This window comes from Palaemon carinicauda, chromosome 37 (genome assembly GCF_036898095.1).
Source record: "Palaemon carinicauda isolate YSFRI2023 chromosome 37, ASM3689809v2, whole genome shotgun sequence".
Lineage (NCBI taxonomy): Eukaryota > Metazoa > Arthropoda > Malacostraca > Decapoda > Palaemonidae > Palaemon > Palaemon carinicauda.
The window spans coordinates 73999816-74007499 of NC_090761.1; the positions used below are offsets into that span (position 1 = coordinate 73999816).

General features: G+C 33.5%; 1 protein-coding gene across 1 annotated transcript in view; it reads left to right on the forward strand.

Moving 5' to 3' along the window:
• Window positions 1-2200: 2200 nt before the first annotated feature.
• The window catches only part of LOC137629806 (E3 ubiquitin-protein ligase DDB_G0292642-like), a 94214-nt gene continuing 88730 nt past the window's right edge, over window positions 2201-7684 (forward strand). Inside the window, exon 1 of the mRNA XM_068361452.1 lies at window positions 2201-2708. The gene's annotated coding sequence lies outside the window, so the exon portion shown is untranslated. The remainder of the gene's footprint in view (window positions 2709-7684) is intronic.

Sequence of the window (7684 nt, forward strand, 5' to 3'; positions counted from 1 at the left end):
CTCTCTCTCTCTCTCTCTCTCTCTCTGAATGCAAAGAATGTTAATAGATATATTCATTCTTTAAAACCTATTATTCAACCCAGACCAGAAGAGACACCCCCCACACAGCCCCTACCCCAGAAAGGGGGATAACACCCCCACCCATTTCCTACCCCAGGGGCTTAGCCACGAAAGGCAATGAGAGATACCAGATGAAAGGTAAAAACCCCCATCTCATTCCTATAAACATTCAACTTATCTAAAAATGAACAAGATAAAAAGAAAAAGTCCCTGTATTGTTTGTGAAAAACGTTATGAGTTCCCGGATATTACTTTACTGTAGATGAACTCCTCTCTCGTGTTATAACGCTTTGAGAACAAAATAATGAGAGATACTGTATTTTGTATAAACTGAGAGATACTGTATTTTGTATGAAATGAGAGATACTGTATTTTCTATAAAATGAGAGACTGTATTTTGCCATAATGATAGATACTGTATTTTGGCATAATGAGAGACACTGTTTTATAATAATGAGAGACTGTATTTTGTCATAATGAGATATACTGTTTTGTCATAATGAGATATACTGTATTTTTTCATAATGAGATACACTGTTTTATCATGATGAGAGATACTGTATTTTTTCATAATGAACGATACTGTTTTTTGTTATAAACAAAGTCACTGTATTTTTTTATAATGAGAGATACTTTATTTTACCATAATGAGATACACTATTTTATCATAATGAGAGATACTGTATTTTGTCATAAAGAAAGTCACTGTCTTTTGTTATAATGACAGATACTTTATTTTGCCATAATGAGAAATACTGTATTTTTTTCATAATTAGAGACACTGTATTTTGTCCTAATGAAAGATACTGTATTTCATCATAAGGAGACACTGTATTTTGTCACAATGAGAGATACTGTATTTTTTCGTAATGAGAGACACTGTATTGCATCATGATGAGAGATACTGTATTTTGGCATAATGAGAAATGCAGTATTTCATCATAATGAGAATCAGACACTTTTATCATAATGAGAGTCACTGTTTTATCACAAAGAGAGATGCTGCATTTTATCATAATGAGAGATACTGTATTTTATCATAATGAGAGATAATTTATTTTATCATATTGAGTGATACTATTTTATCACTATGAGAGACACTATATTTCATCATAATGAGAGATAATTTATTTTATCATATTGAGTGATACTATTTCATCACTATGAGAGACACTATATTTTTGTCTAGATGAGAGATACTGTACTTGGTCATAATGAGAAACACCATTTTATCATATTGAGAGACCCTTTATTTTGTCATAATGAGATATACTGTATTTTATCCTAATGAGAGATGCAGTATTTTATCTTAATGAGAGGTACTGTATTTTATCATAATGAGAGACACTTTTATCATAATGAGAGACCCTATTTTATCATGATGAGAGATGCAGTATTTTATCTTAATGAGAGATACTGTATTTGGTCATAATGAGAGACACTTTTATCATAATGCGAGACACTATTTTATCATAAATGAGAGACACTGTATATTCTATAGCATGAGTCATCACCAGATTTACTGCAATTTCGCGAGACGCTTTGTCACTTCACAGGGAAATCGATTTACAGAAGGGTCGATGAAATTTGAGTATGTATGTATGTATGTATATATGTATGTATGTATGTAAATAAGGCATACACACTTTTTTCATAAGTGTGTTTGTGTATGAAAACGATTTGGGAATGAACTTAGTTAGAAATATAGTTTGTTTATATATCAAGCAAAGTTCTGAAATGATAGAATTTACTGGTATGTTTATATGTATGGGTACCGTATTCATAATACAGTTCATACATCTTAAAGGACATATTTATCAGCAGATGTAGAAGTCCTTCATCTGTTGGCCCCACATCGAGTAAATAACGGCATGCACTCACATACACAGTCATACACTTACACACTGCACATACACACACGGGTGTCGCTGCCAAATAGCACGCTACACCCTAAAATAGCAAACGCGTATTCACTTCGCTCCAACACTACCTACAGTTGCGAGGACCAGAGAAAGGGGGGAGGGGGGTAGGTCCTTCCCTAGCCCCAGTGAGCCACCCCCTACCCCACAATCCCTCCCTTTCCTGTGAGTGTGTGTGTGTTAGCATTATCGCTTCTTGTGCCGTTTAGCTCAGATTCTCTGTGGCTAAGCCAGTCACTTCCCAGCTGCTCCCCTGTGTAGTAGGACCATTATACGTCTTCCAAAGCTGTTCACGTGTTAAGCTCTACTTGAAACTGTAAGCTTTGTTCAGACTATTAGACGTAAACCCTATCTGTGGCGATATCTCCTCTGCCTATTCAAAACAGGCCTATTTGAAGGTTTTAAGTTTTTTTCATAAGTCATTGGTGTACGTCGGTGCTTTGAAAAGTCCCATAGTTTTGCAAAGAGGATTCGAGTGTCTTTATATTATCAATTTATTGAAGGCTTAGTGTCAAATTCAAGCTTTATTAAGCTCGTATTTCTATATGGAACACATGTGCCAAAGAGTGATAGTCAAGAGTTGTATCTACGCCGTGGGCAGACTTCTGTGACGCCCCTGAGGTGGAGGAAGGAAGCAACAGGTGACCGGGAGAAGACAAGAAAGTGTGCTAAGAATAGAAATCTTGACCCCGAGACTAAGAAGGAAAGAATATCAAGTCCATCATGGCGGTGAGTTATCTAAGCAGTGAAAAAATCATGCCTTTTTTTTATTATATCTTTAATATTCTGGGTTCCATAAGGCAGTAGAAGAGTTGGAAGAGCCAGGTCTACGTGGCTGAGGACTATGAAGCGCTAAGTAGGAGATGAATAGTAAAGTGTGGAATTAAAAGCTCACGATAGAGATGACTGGTGAAATCTAACCGAGGCTCTTTGTGTCAATAGGGGTAGGAGGAAACGATGATAATGATGATGGGTCTTCTCTAGATTTGAGATTCCGTGTGGTTTAATAGCTGGAATTTTTTAACAACTTTGGTTTAATCGTGAAATTTATCAGTAAAAAGTTTTATTAAGATTTTGATAGCTTTTTCTTAACAGAAAGTTAAAACGGCATTTTTTAAAGATTTTTATAATTTTCTCTTCACAAAAAGTTTAAAACAGCATTGTTTTTAAAGATTTTGATATTTTTCTTTTCACAGAAAATTTAAAACAAAATTTTTTAAAGATTTTGATAATTTTCTCTTCACAAAAGGTTTAAAACGCCATTTTTTTCTTTAATATTTTGATAACTTCCTCATCACAGAAATTTTTAAACTCATTTTTCTACAGAGATTTTTTTACTAAGGTTTTTCATTTTCAGTTGCTTTGAAATACATCATTCTCATTATGATTTTGTCCTTATAGGTATAACAACACTTAATCTAAATTTCAAAATGTTGTACTTTTAGTATTCTGTTAGTAAAATCCAAAGTTGTGAAATCTATTTTGATATCAAAAAAACAAAAAAACAAAAAAACTTATGCAGTGGACCATGTCAGATCTTTGATGCGATTACACTGAAGATGAGTTTAATCCTAAATGGTAGAGAACATATTAGCATCTTCATAACTTTTGTTCTTTGATCTCAAGAAATAGGAGAATAACATAGATGACCCTTTTGAACAGTTCACGTAACTTAAGAAGGGAAATCCAGTTTTAATATTTAGTAAAGGCACGAAATAAGCTTTAATATTGTAACTGGAATTGGACAATGCTTAGAATTTCGAGAACAGGAAATGGGAAAAAACATATATGACCTATTTGAGCAGTTAACATCAGTTAAAAAGCGAAATATAGTGTTAATATTTTTCGTAGGCATAAAAGAAGCTTTAGAATTTTAACTAGAATTATACAGTGCTTAGAGTTTTAAGAATAAGTAGTAAGAATTTCACTTATACTTAAATTTTTATATTAACAGAGATGTAAAATTTTAATAAGGCCACAGTAAGACTTTTGAGAAATGGTTATCAAAATATCACATTTACATAAAAATTCAATTAAGGAGATGTAATAAAATTTCAATTTCATTTGAATTCAAATTTTTCCATTTATATAGAGGTATACTCGAATTTAATCAGGAAAAATCGAATGGTTAGAAAGGAAGATTGATTAGTTTGATATTTTTCCATTTATATAAAGGTATACCCGATTTTAATCAGGAAAATCGCATGGCTAAAACGGAAGATTAATATTTTTTTTTTCCATTTATATAAAGGTATACCCGATTTTAATCAGTAAAAAGCATGGCTAAAAAGGAAGATTAATATTTTTTTTCCATTTATAGAAAGGCATACTCGATTTTAATCAGGAAAATCGCATGGCTTAAAGGAAGATTAATATTTTTTTTCCATTTATAGAAAGGCATACTCGACTTTAATCAGTAAAAAGCATGGCTAAAAAGGAAGATTAATATTTTTCCATTTATATAAGGTATATTCGATTTTAATCAGGAAAATCGAATGGCTTTAAAGGAAGATTAATTAGCTTTCATTTGCCTGAAAGGAACACTTGCCTAGTAAGGCCACTACTTACTGCGTCCTCCAAATGTGTTTACCCAAAGGTATTGCCGGTGAGGCGATCACGTGCTCAGTGAATGCTAGTCCCACATTCTGGGCTGAGGACCCACGTGTTTGGTCAAACTGGTTTTACGTTCTTTGTTTCTTTCGTTTTTTGTCCTGTTTGGACAAAAGTTATTCTATTGAAAGACGCTTATTCCTTGGCCTATTTATCATCATTATTATTATCATCATCATCATCATCATCATCATCATTATTATTATTATTATTATCATTATTATTATTATCATTACTTCCTAGGCTACAACCTTAGTTGGAAAAGCAGGATGTTATAAGTCCAGGGGCTCCAAAAGGGAAAATAGCTCAGTGAGGAAAGGAAACAAGGAAAAATACAATATTTTACGTTTGACTAATGTCCTTGGTTAAAGTGTTTTTTTCCTTGTTTCGTAGATTTTCTGTCCTATTGTGCATTCTTTTAAAGTCCTTCTGTTCTGGCACAACGCATTCTTTTGAAGTCCTTCTGTTCTGGCACCATGCAATCTTTTGAAATCCTGTTCTGGCACTATGCAATCTTTTGAAGTCCTGTTCTGGCACTATGCAATCTTCTGAAGTCCTGTTCTGGCACTATGCATTCTTTTAGAGCCCTTGTTCTGGCACAATGCAATATTTTGAAGTCCTGTTCTGACACTGTGCATTCTTTTAAAGTCCTTCTGTTCTAGCACTATGCAATCTTTTGAAGTCCTGTTCTGACACTGTGCATTCTTTTAAAGCCCTTCTGTTCTGGCACTATGCAATCTTTTGAAGTCCTGTTCTGACACTTTTAGAGACCTTTTTTTCTCTCAATATGCATCCTTTTGCCAGGCTCTTTTTTCCCTTTCACCCTGTTTTCTTCTTTGGGAAGTTTTAGGTCAGTCTTTCCAGTTGTTAGTGACCTCGCCAGGGCTGGTTTAGTACAAGGATAGCGTTGTTGCTACCTTACCTTACCTCGATACCTTACCTCACCCCGATACCTTACCTCGATACCTTACCTCACCTCGATACCTTACCTCACCTCGATACCTTACCTCGATGCCTTACCTCGAGCACTACCGGTGTTGCACATAGGCCTACATGATTTCATGATATTTTCCTAGTATTTTTTATTATCATATTTGGGTTTGTGGACTTCTGATTCTTTTATTTTGATTGAAATTCGAAATTTGATCAAAGGATTATTTGACCTTTAAAAATTAAGATTATATTAAATTACATTTAGGAAATTTCATTTTTGTATAAAGTAAAATACCTCTATAAAGTGAAATTCGTAATTTGATCGAAGGATTACGTAACCTTTAGAAACTGAAAAAAAAATATTAACTTAAATTTAGGATAATCCATTTGTGTAAAAAGTAAAATGCGTGTTTTTATGGAAAATCAAAATTTTATCAAGGTGTTCTGAGATCATTACAAATTTAAAATTATATAAGAATTATATTTTCCGATATTTCATTTGTGCATATAGTAATATACCTATTTTCATTAAAATTCAAAATTTAATCAAAGGGTTATGAGATCATTACAAATTTAGAATTATATTTTCAGACATTTAATTTGTGTGAAAGGTAAAATACTTCTGAAAATATTTAAGCAAAGTGCTATCCTTGGAAATATTATCAGGTGTTTACTCGCATATAATTTAGATGGGTGTTTGAAAGGTTCAAATATTTGTTTTACGAACAGGATTAGGCCTAAATACTTAGGGCTTGTGTGTGTGTGTGTGTGTGTGTGTGTGTGTGTTTGTGTGTTTGAAATTTCTCATCTCCCCCTCCTCAGCTGTAACCAGGACCTCACTGACTTGACAAAAATGATATTGATTTCATCGATGTCAGAAGAATTTCACTCAAATATATTATTAACTAGAGGGGCACTCAGTAGAGGACAGACCTCCAGCGCATCAGTTTATTTATTGACCTTTTACTCGACCTTGACCTTTGACCTTAACATATAACCATTGGCGTGGATTTTCATACGCTCATATATGACCCGAGTTTGAAGTCTCTGTGACAACGATGTCCAAACTTATAGCTGATTACGTGAATTGAATATTTTGCTTGGCCATGACCTTGACCTTTGACCTTGGCTTTCCAAAACTTTATCATTTGCAGCTATTTACATAACAGTTAATCTCTTCATTTTTCATCACTCTACGATTAAAAGGGTGGCCGGGAAGCTGTTCTTAAACAAACAAACACACAAACAAGGGGTAAAATATAACCTCCCTCCACTTCGTTGGCGGAGGTAATCAACTGGCTTAAATACATCTCGTTGTGTAGAATATATTTATACATAGCTTCGTTTCTTTAACTTGATCATATTAAATAATAATAATAATAATAATAATAATAATAATAATAATAATAATAATAATAATGGTGATGATGATAGTTAAGTGTTTCTGTGGTTACAGCTTGGTTGATAATAATAATAATAGTAATAATAATAATAATAATAACAATGATGATGATGATGATGATGATGATGATGATTAAGTGTTTCTATGGTTACAGCTTGGTTGATAATAATAATAATAATAATAATAATAATAATAATAAATAACGGCCTACCAAAGTTCTGTGGAAATCTTTACCTCACTTCAGATAAGGTCACGAAAGTTGTTGACCTAGATAAGCCTGTATATTCCTCAGCGTTTATCAAAGCAAACATCTCCTCTATAACATGTTTGTATTGAAGTGGCCTTAGCTCGTATTTATTTGCATGGAAGAATTTCCATTTACTCGAGGGTCAGTTTAGAGTATTGTTGGTACGTGAGTTGGAATATTTAGTAAACTAGAGGGGCACTCAGTAGAGCGCAGACCTCCGCCATGGCAGCTTATTTCTCGACCTTGACCTTTGACCTTAACATGTATTAATTGGCGTGGATTTCCGTACTTTCAAATAGGAACCAAGTTTGAAGTCTTTGGAACAAAGATGTCCAAACTTATGGCTGATTACGTGGATTGGACATTTTGCTTGACATTGACCTTTGACCTTGACCTTCCAAAATTTAATCATTTCCCGCTTTTTTACATAACAGTTAATCCCAGCAAGTTTCATTATGATTAAAATTTGAGTAAGGAAGTTGTTCACAAATAAACACACACACATACACATAA